Source organism: Grampus griseus (assembly GCF_964374135.1).
Source record: "Grampus griseus genome assembly, chromosome: 5".
NCBI classification, from domain to species: Eukaryota; Metazoa; Chordata; class Mammalia; order Artiodactyla; family Delphinidae; genus Grampus; species Grampus griseus.
In genome coordinates, this window is record NC_138998.1 from 27,937,560 (window position 1) to 27,951,575 (window position 14,016).

Here is a 14,016-nt window from a genome sequence, read left to right on the forward strand (position 1 = left end):
TTAACAGAACCACTCTAGCTATTGAGTGGAGACTAGCCTGAAAAGAGACAAAGAAGAGAGGGGAGGAGACCACTTCGGAGGTTTCTATGGTAATTCACTAAAGGGATGAAAATGGCAGCAGGGTGGAAGCAGGAGGGATGGTAAGAAGTGCTATGGTCCAGGATATCTAGGTGGAATGTATGTGAAAGAAAGACTTTCAAGGACAATTCCAAGTTTCTGGCTTGAGCAAAAGAAAGAAAGTACCATTACTGTGATGGGAAACACTTTGAAAATATCAGGTTTGGGGAAATATGAGTTCAAATTTGGACCTGAAGTTTGGGTTGCCTATTATTAGATTTTTAAATTAATTGTATTGGAGCAAAATGATTCATCTATACATATACATATACCCCTCTTTTTTGGATGTCCTTCCCATTTAGGTCACCACAGGGTATTAAGTAGAGTTCCCTATGCTATACAGTATATTCTCATTAGTTATCTATTTTATACATAGTGTCAATACTGTATATGTGCCAATCCCAGTCTCCCAATTCCTCCCACCCCCTTTCCCCCTCGGTACCTATACATTTGTTCCCTATAGCTGTGTCTCTATTTCTGCTTTGCAAATAAAATCATCTATACCATTTTTCTAGATACCACATATATGCATTAATACACAGTATCTATTTTTCTGTTTCTGACTTACTTCACCCTGTATGACAGTACATCCACATCCATCCACGTCTCTGCAAATGATACAATTTTGTTCCTTTTTATGGCTAAGTAATATTCCATTGTATATATGTACCACATCTTCTTTATCCACTCCTCTGTTGATGGACACAGGTTGCTTCCACATGCTGGCTATTGTAAATATTGCTGCAGTGAACACTGGGGTGCATGTGTCTTTTTGAATTATTGTTTTCTCTGGGTATATGCCCAGTAGTGGGATTGCTGGGTCATATGGTAGTTCTATTTGTACTTTTTTAAGGAACCTCCATACTGTTCTCCATAGTGGCTGTATCAATTTACATTCCCACCAACAGTGCAAGAGGGTTCCCTTTTCTCCACACCCACTCCAGCATTTGTTTGTAGATTTTTTGATGATGGCCATTCGGACTGGTGTGAGGTAATACCTAATTGAAGTTTTCATTTGCATTTCTCTAATAATTAGCGATGATGAGCATCTTTTCATGTGCTTTGTGGCCATATTTATTTCTTCTTTGGAGAAATGACTACTTAGGTCTTCTGCCCATTTTTTGATTGGGTTGTTTGGTTTTTTGATATTGAGCTGCATGAGCTGCTTGTATATTTTGGAGATTAATCCTTTGTCAGTTGCTTCATTTGCAACTATTTTGTCCCATTCTGAGGGTTGTCTTTTTGTCTTATTTATGGTTTCCTTTGCTGTGCAAAAGCTTTTAAGTTTAACTGGGCCCCATTTGTTTATTTTTGGTTTTGTTTTCATTACACTAAGAGGTGGGCCAAAAAAGATCTTGCTGCGATTTATGTCAAAGAATGTTCTGCCTATGTTTTCTTCTAACATTTTTACAGTGTCTGGCCTTCCATTTAGGTATTTAATCCATTTTGAGTTTATTTTTGTGTATGGTGTTAGGGGGTGTTCTAATTTCATTCTTTTACATGTAGCTGTCCAGTTTTCACAGCACCACTTATTAAAGAGTCTGTTTTTCTCCATTGTATATTTTTGTCTCCTTTTTCATAGATTAGGTGACCAGAGCTGTGTAGGTTTATTTCTGTGCTTTCTATCCTGTTCCATAGATCTCTATTTCTGTTTTTGTACCAGTACCATACTGTCTTGATTACTGTAGCTTTGTAGTATAGTATGAAGCCAGGGAGACTGATTTCTCCAGCTCTGTTTTTCTTTCTCAAGATTGCTTTGGCTATTTGTGGTCTTTTGTGTTTCCATACAAACTGTAAAATTTTGTTCTATTTCTGTGAAAAATGCCATTGGTAATTTGATAGGGATTGCATTGAATCTGTAGATTGCTTTGGGTAGTACAGTCATTTTCACAATATTGATTCTTCCAATCCAAGAACATGGTATATATCTCTCTCTGTTTGTGTCATCTTTGATTTCTTTAATCAGTGTCTTATAGTTTTCTGAGTACAGGTCTTTTGCCTCCTTAGGTAGGTTTATTCCTAGGTATTTTGTTGTTGTTGCTGCAATGGTAAATGGGATTGTTTCCTTAATTTCTCTTTCTGATCTTTCATTGTTAGCGTATAGGAATGCAAGAGATTTCTGTGTAGTAAATTTGTATCCTGTGACTTTATTAAATTGATTTATTAGCTCTGGTAGTTTTCTGGTGGCATCTTTAGGATTTTCTATGAATAGTATCATGTCATCTGCAAACAGTGACAGTTTTACTTTTTCTTTTCCAATTTGGATTCCTTTTATTTCTTTTTCTTCTCTGATTGCCATGGCTAGGACTTCCAAAACTATGTTGAGTAAAAGTGGTGAGAGTGGACACCCTTGTCTTGTTCCTGAACTTAGTGGAAATGCTTTCAGTTTTTCACCACTGAGAATAATGTTTGTTGTGGGTTTCTCATATATGGGCTGTATTATATTGAGGTAAGTTCCCTCTATGCCCACTTTCTGGAGAGTTTTTTTTTATCATAAATGGGTGCTGAATTTTGTCAAAAGCGTTTTCTGCATCTATTGATATGATCATATGGCTTTTATTCTTCAGTTTGTTAATATGGCATATCACATTGATTGATTTGCATATATTGAAGAATCCTTGTATCCCTGGGATAAGTCCCACTTGATCATGGTGTATGATCCTTTTAATGCATTGTTGGATTTGGTTTGCTAGTATCTTGTTGAGGGTTTTTGCATCTATGTTCATCAGTGATATTGGCCTGTACTTTTCTTTTTTTGTGATACCTTTGTGTGATTTTGGTATCAGGGTGATGGTGGCCTCGTAGAATGAGTTTGGGAATGTTCCTCCCTCTGAAATTTTTGGAATAGTTTGAAAAGTATAGGTGTTAGCTCCTCTCTAAATGTTTGATAGAATACGCCTGTGAAGCCATCTGGTCCTGGACTTTTCTTTGTTGGAAGATTTTAAATCACAGTTTCAATTTCAGTGCTTGTGATTGGTCTGTTCATATCTTCTATTTCTTCCTAGTTCAGTCTTGGAAGGTTGTACTTTTCTAAGAATTTGTCCGTTTCTTCCAGGTTGTCCATTCTATTGGCATAAAGTTGCTTGAGTGGTCTTTTATGATCCTTTGTATTTCTTCAGCATCAGTTGTAATTGCTCCTTTTTCATTTCTAATTTTATTGATTTGTGTCCTCTCCCTTTTTTTCTTGATGAGTCTGGCTAAAGGCTTAACAATTCGTTTATCTTCTCAAGGTACCAGCTTTTAGTTTTATTGTTCTTTACTATTGTTTTCTTTGTTTCTATTTCATTTATTTCTGATCTGATCTTTATGATTTCTTTCCTTCTACTAACTTTGGGTTTTGTTTGTTCTTCTTTCTCTACTTGCTTTAGGTGTAAGGTTAAGTTGTTTGAGATTTTTCTTGTTTCTTGAGGTAGGATTGTATTGCTATAAACTTCCCTCTTAGAACTGCTTTTGTTGCATCCCATAGGTTTTGGATCGTCGTGTTTTCATTGTCATTTGTCTCTAGGTATTTTTTGATGTCCTCTTTGATTTCTTCAGTGATCTCTTGGTTATCTAGTAGTGTATTGTTTAGCCTATATGTGTTTGTAGTTTTTACATTTTTTTCCTATAATTGATTTCTAATCTCACAGTGTTGTGGTCAGAAAACATGCTTGATAAAATTTCAATTTTCTAAAATTTACCAAGGCTTGATCTGTGACCCAAGATGTGATCTATCCTGTAGAATGTTCCATGTGCACTTGGGAAGAAAGTGTATTCTCCTGCTTTCGGATGGAATGTCCTATAAATATCAATTAAGTCAATTTGGTCTATTTTGTCATTTAAAGCTTGTTTCCTTATTTATTTTCTGTCTGGATGATCTGTCCATTGGGGTAAATGGGGTGTTAACATCCTCCACTATTATTGTGTTACTGTCAATTTCCCCTTTTATGGCTGTTAGCATTTGGCTTATGTATTGAGGTGTTCCTATGTTGGGTGCATAAATATTTACAATTATTATATCTTCTTCCTGGATTGACCCCTTGATCATTATATAGTGTCCTTCCTTGTCTCTTGTAATAGTCTTTATTTTAAAATCTATCTTGTCTGATATGAGTACTGCTACTCCAGCTTTCTTTTGATTCACATTTGCATGGAATGTCTTTTTCCATATCCTTTCAGTCTGTATGTGCCCCTAGGTCTGTAGTGGGTCTCTTTAGACAGCATGTATACAGGTCTTGTTTTTTATCCATTCAGCTAGTCTGTGTCTTTTTGTTGGAGCATTTAATCTATTTACATTTAAGGTAATTATCGATATGTACGTTCTCATTACCATTTTCTTAACTGTTTGGGGTTTGTTCTTGTAGGTCTCTTTCTTCTCTTGTGCTTCCCGCCTAGAGAAGTTCCTCTAGCATTTGTTGTAAAGCTTGTTTGGTGGTGCTGAATTCTCTTAGCTCTTGCTTGTCTTTAAAGCTTTTGATTTCTCTGTCGAATCTGAATGAGATTCGTGCTGGGTAGAGTAATCTTGGTTGTAGGTTTTTCCCTTTTATCACTTTAAATATGTCCTGCCACTCCCTTCTGGCCTGCAGTTTCTTCTGAACAATCAGTTCATAACCTCATAGGTAATCCCTTGTAGGTTATTTGTTGATTTTCCCTTGCTGCTTTTAATATTTTTTCTTATATTTAATTTTTGTTAGTTTGATTAGTATGTTTCTCAGAACATTTCTCCTTGGGTTTATCCTGTATGGGACCCTCTGTGCTTCCTGGACTTGACTGATTATTTCCTTTCCCATATTAGGGAAGTTTTCAACTATAATCTCTTCAAATATTTTCTCTGGCCCTTTCCCTTTTCTTCTTCTGGGACCCCTATAATTCGAATGCTGGTGTGTTTAATGTTGACCCAGATGTCTCTGAGCCTGTCCTCATTTTTTTTCATTCTTTTGTCATTATTATGCTCTGTGGCAGTTATTTCCACCATTCTATCTTCTGGCTCACTTATCTGATTTTCTGCCTCAATTGTTCTGCTATTGATTCCTTCCAGTGTATTTTTCATGTAAGTTATTGTGTTGTTCATCACTGATTGTTTGTTCTTTAGTTCTTCTAGGTCCTTGTTAAACATTTCTTGTATTTTCTGGATCCATGCCTGCATTCTATTTCCGAGATCTTGGATCATCTATACTATCATTACTCTGAATTAGTTTTTATGTAGATTTCCTATTTCCTCTTCATTTATTTGGTCTTGTCGGATTTTACCTCGGTCCTTCATCTGCAACATATTTCTCTGTCATCTCATTTTGTCTAACCTACTGTGTTTATGGCCTCCTTTCCACAGGCTGCTGTTGTTGTTCCTCTTGCTTCTGTTGTCTGCCCCCTCGTGAGTGAGGCTGGTCCAGGGCTTTGTGTAGGCTCACTGGCGGGAGGGACTTGTGCCTGCACTCTGGAGGGTGGAGCTGAGCCTTTTCCCTCTGAAGGGAAGGGCTGCATTAGGTGGTGTGTTTTGGGGTGTCTGTGAGCTTAGTATGACTTTAGGCAGCCTGTCTGCTGATGCATGGGGCCATGTTCCTGTCTTGCTGGTTTTTTGGCATGAGGTGTCCAGCACTGGAGTTCATGTCCTAGGATATGGTTGGGTCAATGCATCCAGGCTGGGTGGGGGTGATGCTGAGGAAAGGGAGGCCCCAGGATCTGGATCTAAGAAATTGGATGAGGTTTTCCCAAGATTGCAAGGGCTATGAGTCAGGAATCTTCATGGAGAGAAGTCAAGGACATCATTAGGGATCTTGTTAAAAGGCAGGTCATGATTCAGGAGGTTTGGAATGGGACCTGAGATTCTGCATTCCTGACAAGCCCCCAAATGCTGCTGATGCTGCTTAATTTGCTCTTCAGTTTCTAAATATCCATGTTTTTTTCCTCCAATTTACTGAACATTTAAATATTTACATCTGAAGCAAGGTCCTGGGGTGACATCTCACCTACCATGTGCAGCCCACAGCAGGCAGGACATGGTGACCTATTAGATTGACTTATATAAAATCGATAATATTCAACCATTCTGACCTACAAAAATGAAAACTGTATATGGTTCAACTTAACAGATATCCAGGAGAAAATACTGACAATGTAGTTGGATGTTCTTGGGAAAGCTACAGGAGGGAGTAGCTTTCATATCTGGGAGTCACCAACATACAGATGGCACTTAAAAGAAGACAGAAGGTTGATGGGAAAAAATAAGGTCAACAACAAGGTCCTGGGATAGTCCAACCTTCAGAAAAAAAGAGCAAACAGATAAAGAAACTAAGAAAGAGAAGCAACAGACAGATGGGGAGAGTGTGAGATCTTGGATGCCGTGGGGGAAAATGTTTAAAGAGAGAGAGAGAGATTGGCTGTGTCATATGATGTCCATGAGGACTGAGAATTAACCCCCGGATTTCATAATGTGGGGGTCACTGGTGACCTTAATGAGAGTGCTTATAGATGACTGGTATGGACACAAGATTGGAGTGGGTGCAAGAGAGTGTGGGAGGAGGGAAATTAGAGAATGCAGGTATAGTTGACTAATACAACAGTTCTGGTGTATAAGGAAGGAGAAAACTGATGTAGAAACTGGAGGAGAAATTCATGTCAAGAGAGTTTTTACTTTAAGATGAAAGAGTTTGGGCTTCCCTGGTGGCGCAGTGGTTGAGAGTCTGCCTGCCGATGCAGGGGACGCGTGTTTGTGCCCCGGTCCAGGAAGATCCCACATGCCGCAGAGTGGCTGGGCCGTGAGCCATGGCCACTGAGCCTGCGCGTCCAGAGCCTGTGCTCCGCAATGGGAGAGGCCACAACAGTGAGAGGCCCGCATACCACACAAAAAAAAAAAGATTAAAGAGTTTACCTCTCAATTATGTACTGAAGTTTTTTTGGCCGTGTTGCACGGCATGTGGGATCTTAGTTCCCGAACCAGGGATCAAACCTCCGTCCCCTGTTGTGGAAGCGTGGGGTCTTAACCACTGGACGACCAGGGAAGTCCCTGTATTGAAGATATTGATTCAGTAGAGGTAGCTAAAATGTGATGATGATGGACAAAGATGGGAAAATTGCTAGAGTGATGTTCTTGAAGAGGCAAAATGAGATGAGATCACTTGCACCAATGCAGAGAGTATGGCCTTTGCTAGGAGCAAGATATTTCATCTACGGGAACAGGAGAAAAAGCACAATATATAGTCTCAGTGGAGCCTGCTGAGATGTGACTTAGGGAATTTTGGAAAATATTTTCTGATTGCTTCATTCATAAAGTGAAAAAGAAGCAAGGTGACCACCTAGGAGATAAAATAAGGGATGAGGTATTGGAGGTTTGCAGAGAGAAGAGAAAGCATGCAATGTTCATCTAAAAGAGTGAGCGAATGGGGTACAGCAACATAGTAAGTTCAATGGGCAGCAGTAGGAGCCCATCTGATGTATGTGACCATGAATATAAATTGAGACCAGTCAATGGGGTTGAGTGTTCTTCTCCAACCCCCTTCAGCTTGGAAAGTGCAGGCACAGGGTAGCAGATATATCGACCAGCAAAGCAGGAGACAGGAAAAAGAAGTGAAGATATAAAATGGCTAAGACTGATGTCAAAGAGAGTACTGCCTATATTTTCTCTAGGAGTTCTATGGTTTAAAGTCTTACACTGAAGTCTTTTTTTTTTTTTTTTTTTGCGGTATGCGGGCCTCTCACTGTTGTGGCCTCTGCCGTTGCAGAGCACAGGCTCAGCGGCCATGGCTCACAAGCCCAGCCACTCCATAGCATGTGGGATCTTCCTGGACCAGGCACAAACCCGTGTCCCCTGCATCGGCAGGCAGACTCTCAACCACTGCGTCACCAGGGAAGCCCTACACTGAAGTCTTTTAATGCATTTTGAGATGACTTTTGTGTGTGGTGTGAGATAGTGGTCTAGTTTCTTTTTTTTTTTTTAGCATGTGGCTGTCCAGTTTTCCCAACACCATTTTTTAATATAAATTTATTTATTTATTTATTTTTGGCCGTGTTGGGTCTTCATTGCAGTGCATGGGCTTCTTGTTGCAGTGGCTTCTCTTGTTGCGGAGCACAGGCTCTAGGCACACGGGCTTCGGTAGTTGTGGCACAGGGGCTCAGTAGTTGTGGCTCGCGAGCTCTAGAGCACAGGCTCAGTAGTTGTGGCGCACGGGCTTAGTTGCTCCGTGGCATGTGGGATCTTGCCAGACCAGGAATCAAACCCGTGTCCCCCTGCATTGGCAGGTGGATTTTTAACCACTGCACCACCAGGGAAGTTCCCCCATCACCATTCATTGAAGAGACTGTCCTTTTCCATTGTACGCTCTTTGCTCCCTTGCCATGAATTAATTATCCATATATGTATGGGTTTATTCCCAGGTTCTCAATTATGTTCCATTGACCTATGTATCTGCTTTTCTGCAAATATAATGCTGTTTTGATTATTGTAGCTTTATAATATAGTTTTAAATCAGAGAGTGTGATACCTCCAACTTTGTTCTTTTTATCAGGATTGCTTTGGCTGTTCAGGTTCTCTTATGGTTTCATGTAAATCTAAGAATTTTTTATTCTGTTTTTGCAAAAAATATCCTTGGGACTTTGATAGAGATTGTATTGAATCTGAAGATTGCTTTAGGTAACATAGACATTTGAACAATGTTATTTCTTCCAATCCATGAGCACAGAATACTTTTCCACTTATTTGTCTCCTCAGGCAAGGGAAACACAAGCAAAAGTAAACAAATAGGACTACATCAAACTAAGAAGTTTCTGCACAGTAAAGGAAACCAGCAACAAAATGAAAAGGGAACCTACCTAATGGAAGAAGATACTTGCAAATCATATATCCGATAAGGGGTTAACATCCAAAATATAGAAAAAACTCACAACAACAAAAAGAAGAAAACAACCCCAAAATGGGTATAGGACATTTTCCAAAGAAGACATAGGTGGCCAACAGACACATGAAAAGATGTTCAACATCATAAATTATTAGAGAAATGCAAATAAAACCCACAAAAGTCTATTTCTCTTAAAGTCTATGTCTGATATAAGTATTGCTCCCCAGCTTTCTTTTTATTTCCATTTGCATGGAGTATCTTTTTCCATCCCCTCACTTTCAGTCTATGTGTGTCTTTAGATCTGAAGTGAGTCTCTCGTAGGCAGCATATACATGGGTCTTGTTTTTGTATCCATTCAGCCACTCTTTTTTTTTTCAAAACAAACAACTTTTTATTGAAGTATAGTTGATTTACAATGTTGTATTAGTTTCAGGTGTACAGCAAAGCGATCTATATATGTATATATTCTTTTTCAGATTCTTTTCCATTATAAGTTATTATATACAAGATATTGCATATAGTTCCCTGTGCCATACAGTACATCCTTATTTATCTATCACCCTACGTCTTTTGATTGGAGCATTTAGTCCATTTACTTTTAATAATTATTGATGTGTATGTTCTTATTGCCATTTTATTAATTGTTTTGGGGTTGTTTTGTAGTGCTTTTTTCTTCCTTTCTTCTTCTTTCATTCTTTTGTCTTGTGATTTGATGACTATCTTTAATGTCATGTTCAAATTCTTTCCTCTTTTTTCTGTGTGCATCTATTATAGATTTTTTTGTTTTGTCTATCATGAAGTTTATATACAGCAATATATTGTTATATGTGATTGTTTTAAGTTGCTGATCTCAAATTTCAAATGCATTTTAACAACCCTACAATTGTACTCTCCTCTCCTTATGATTACTGTTTTTGACATCATATTTTACATCTAATTATTTTGTGTATCCCCAAACTGCTTATTGTAGATATAGATGATATTACTACTTTTGGCTTTTAACCTTCCTACTAGCTTTGTACATGGTTGATTTTCTATCTTTACTGTATATTTTTTTTAATCTGTCTCCTAAGGCAAAGGAAACAAAAGCCAAAATAAACAAATGGGACCTAATTAAACCTAAAAGTTTTTACACAGCAAAGGAAACCATCAACAAAATGAAAAGACAATCTACTGAATGGGGGAAAATATTTGGGAATGAGATGACCAATAAGAAGTTAATATCCAAAATATATAAACAGCTCATACAACTCAATATCAAAAAGAAAACAACTTGATTAAAAAATGGGCAGAAGAGGTGAACAGACATTTTTCCAAAGAAGACATAACAGTTGGCCCACAGGCACATGAAAAGATGCTCAACATCACTAACCGTCAGAGAAATACAAATCAAACCACCATGAGACACCACCTCACACCTGTAAGAACACCTAACATCAAAACGACCACAAATAACAAATGTTGGCTAGGTTGTGAAATAAAGAGAACACCCATATGTACACTGTTGGTGGGAATGTGAATTGGTGCAGCCACTGTGGAAAACAGTGTGGAGGTTCCTCAAAAAACTAAATAGAATTACCATATGATACAGCAATTCCACTCCTGGGTATATATCTAAAGAAAACAAAAACACTATTTTGAAAAGATACATGCAGCTGAATGTTCATGGCAGCATTATTTATGACAGCCAAAATATGGAAACAACTAAGTGTCCATCAACAGATGAACAGCTAAAGAAGATGTGATGTGATATATATATATGCATGTGTGTGTGTGTGTGTATGTATATACTCAGCCATAAAAAAAGAGTGAAATTTTGTCATTTACAACAACATGGATAGACTTGTAGGGTATTATGCATAGTGAAATAAGTCAGACAGAGAAAGACAAATACTGTTATGTTATCACTTAAACATGCAATCCAGAAAATAAAACAAACTAGTGAATATAACAAAACAGAAACAGATTCACAGATATAGAGAACAAACTAGTGGTTACAAGTGGGGAGAGGCAAGATAGGGGTAAGAGATTAAGAGGTACAAACTACTATGTATAAAGTAATTAAGCTACAAGGATATATTGTACAACACAGGGAATACAGCCAATATTTATTTTTTGGCCATACCCCACAGCACACGGGGATCTTAGTTCCCTGAACAGGGACTGAACCCAGGCCCCCTGCACTGGAAGCATGGAGTCTTAATCACTGGACTGCCAGACAAGGGACCATAGCCAATATTTTATAATAACTATAAATGGAGTATAATCTTTAGGAATTGTTCATCATTATCTTGTACACCTGAAACATAATACTGTAACTCCATTATACCTCAATTTTTTAAAAAACTAAAAAAAAAAACCGACAATGAAATATCACTTCATACCTGTTAGAATGGCTTTTATCAAAAGGCAAAAAATTAAAAGTGTTGGCGAGTATGTGGAGAAAAGTGAGCCCTCATGCGGTGTCGGTGGGAATGTAAACTGGCACAGCCACTATGGAGAACAGTATGAAGATTCCTTAGAAATTCAGGAATAGAACTACTATATGATCCAGCTGTCCCACTTCTGAGTATTTATCCAAAGTATATGAAAACACTAACTTGAAAACACTTATGCACCCCCATGTTCATTGCAGCATTATTTACAATAGTCAAGATATAGCAACAACTGAAGTGCCCATCAACCAATAAATGAATAAAGAAGATGTGAAACACAATATATACAATATAGATACAGCCATAGAAAAAAATAAAATCTTGCCATTTGCGACAGCATGGATGGACACTGAGAGTATTATGCTAAGTGAAATAAGTCAGCTAGAGAAAGCCAAATACCATATGATTTCACATAGATATGGAATATTAAAAAAAACATACAAAGTAAATGAAAAAACCACACCAAACAAAAACAAACATGTAGATACAGAGAACAGAGTAGTGGCTACCAGAGGGGAAAGGATGAAATGGATAAAGAGGATCAACTCCGTGGTGACTATACGAACTAAATCTTTGTTGGTGAGCATGCTGTAGTGTGTACAGAAGTAGAAATATAATATTTTCCATATGAAACATATAATGTTATAAACACATGTTACCTCAATAAAAAATAATTTTCAAAAAAGATATAAATACAGCAATGATTAAAGTGACTATCTCTGGAATTTAGGTTCCAGTTACGAAGGGAAGTGAAGAACTGATAGTTTAAGTTTCACTGAAAAGATAAATTTTTCCAGAAGGGCATAAGGATGGATGGAGTTTGGATATTTAAAGGGCTAAGCTATAAAGTTAGGAGGTAGCCAGTACTCTGAGAATAAATGTTTTAAGTTGTGCTTATAGAGGGGTCACAATTTGGAGTAATTGTTACTGAGCCACGTTCATTTGCCTAACACACAGAAAGCCAAACTCTGAGATAGAGAGGTTTGCAGCAGAGAAAGGGTTTACTCACAAGGCAGTCAAGCAAAGAGAAAGGAGAACAAATCTCAAATCTATCTCCCCAAAGGCCAGGGGATAGGGATATATACTGGATAAAGAATTAGGGTGGCCTGAGGTGCAGGGAGAGTGGTGAAAGGTGGCTGAAAATTAGAAAAAGATGAGGTCGGGACTTCCCTGGTGGCACAGTGGTTAAGGATCCGCCTACCAATGCAGGGGACATGGGTTGGAGACCTGGTCAGGGAAGATCCCACATGCCTCGGAGCAACTAAGCCCATGAGCCACAAGTACTGAGCCTGCACTCTAGAGCCTGCGTGCCACAACTACTGAGCCCGTGTGCCACAACTGCTGAAGCCCACACGCCTAGTGTCCGTGTTCCACAACAAGAGAAGCCACCGCAATGAGAGGCCTGCACACTGCAACGAAGAGAAGCCCCCAATCACTGCAAATAGAGAAAGCCCGCATGCAGCAACGAAGACCCAACACAGCCAAAAATAAATAAATTAAATTAATTAATTAATTTTTTAAAAAAAGATGAGGTACCGTTATTCTCGGCAGGTGCAACTAAGCTACATGCTTCTTCAGAGGATGCATGTTCAGAAAATGGCAGCATTAGCATATTTTTAGGGTGGAGGTTTTGGCTCTCTGACATCAAACGGCCACCGATCAGACACTCTTGCATGCCCGAGGGGAGAGTCGGTTGTCCCAACCAGTCTTAACCAGCTGACGTTCAAACTGGACAACTGACTCCAAGTTCCAAGAAAACGACTCGGGCCAACATCTTAAGACTCTTACATCAGAGGTACTTATCTATAGGGGTCGTGAAGAGGTCTTGTAGCTTATCGTTTAGGCTTCATGATGCTTGGAGGATATGCAAGTTTTTGTACAAACAGTTAAAGTGAGCTTGACCAGTGAAGGCAGTTTACAGTTTACTATTTACTAATTAAGTTATAGTCTAATGGATGTAACTGATGACTATCATATAAGTTTCATAATGACAAGGTAAAGAGTATGAGTCGAGGTAGGAGGGAGGACAAAATTACTGAAGAGGAAGAGAACTAAGAAGCCAAGATGTGGGGAGAGGAGGGATCCATGACAATATTAAACTCACCACAAATTATAGCAGATGTGGAATGAGTGAGAATTACAGTGAATCAAGTGCTAAAGTCTTCAAAGACTGTGACAGAGACATTTGCTACACATACATTTGATAAGTGACTGGTACTAGTATGACTGAACCCCAATTTCTTTAAACAATATTTTGTTTATTTACAGAATGTGGTAATACTATGAAGGCCACAGAGAGAGGGATGAGATAGAGAATAAATGAAGAAACCATTCCAAACAAAATGGTCAGAAATGCCCTTTTCAAGAAAGTGCTCTCGGAGTTGGTCTTTGAAGAAGGAACCAACACTGCAAAAGGTTGGAGGAAAAGTTGAAACCTAATTTTTTTAAGTAAAAAAAGAAAGAAGATCGGAATATTTCAAAGAATTAAATATAATATTGGCTAATAAGCATATGAAAAAAATGATCCACCTTGACTGGCAATCAGAAGTGCAAAATGAGAACACAATGATATAGCATTTTACTACACCAGGCTGGAAAACAGTTAAGAGTCTATCAATAAGAAATGGAGTTTAAACTGTGAAAAATATTTTGGA